Here is a 1,040-nt window from a genome sequence, read left to right as displayed (position 1 = left end):
AGTGGAGGCGCAATGGCCCAGTGGCTAGGGCAGCGGACTCGCGGTCATAGGATCGCGGTTTCGATTCTCAGACCAGGCGTTGTGAGTGTTTATTGAGCGAAAACACCTAAAGCTCCACGAGGCTCCGGCAGGGGATGGTGGCGAACCCTGCTGTACTCTTTCACCACAACTTTCTCTTACTTCCTGTTTCTGCTGTGCCTGTAATTCAAAGGGTCAGCCTTGTCACACTGTGTCACACTGAATATCCCCGAGAACTACGTTAAGGGTACACGTGTGTGTGGAGTGCTCAGTCACCTGCACGTTAATTTCACGAGCAGGCTGTTCCGTTGATCGGATCAACTGGAACCCACGACGTCGTAAACGACGGAGTGCCAACAACAATCGCAGTATAAGCAGCATAGTAATGTTTGTGATCTTTACTTCTCAAAGAAAATGAAAATATAGCTTCAGAGAAACTTCATTTTGGATACCTGTCTAGAATTAACACCTTTGTTGTCGCTAGAGCACAAAATGTCAAGTGAGCGCACGACACACAGCATTCTAGTGATACGCTCCAGGTACGTGAAAAGATTTTATAATGCTGATATCTTCATTCAACAGTCTTTATCGTCTAACAGGCATATACATACAACAATATTTCATCCATATCTTTGATGGCTTGAATACAAATCCTAGAGAAGCAATCTTATTCTATCGGGCTATTTTGCCGAAGCGCTAAGTTACGGGGACGTAAAAACACCAGCATCGGTTATAAAGCGATGTTGGGGACACACACACACACACACACACACACACACACACACACACACACATATATATATATATATATATATATATATACACACACATATATACGACAGGCTCCTTTTAGTTTCGTCTACCAAATCCACTCACAAGGCTCTGGTCGGCCCGAGCCTATAGTAGAAGACGCTTGCCGAAGTTGCCACGCAGTGGGACTGAACCCGGAACCATGTGGTTGGTAAGCAAGCTACTTTGTTTACTGTTACTTCTAAATGTTAGAAGACTTTTTATAAATTCTA

The sequence above is a fragment of the Octopus bimaculoides genome, chromosome 2 (assembly GCF_001194135.2).
Source record: "Octopus bimaculoides isolate UCB-OBI-ISO-001 chromosome 2, ASM119413v2, whole genome shotgun sequence".
NCBI classification, from domain to species: domain Eukaryota; kingdom Metazoa; phylum Mollusca; class Cephalopoda; order Octopoda; family Octopodidae; genus Octopus; species Octopus bimaculoides.
The sequence above is the reverse complement of the archived record's forward strand: the minus strand, read 5'-3'. Positions refer to the sequence as shown.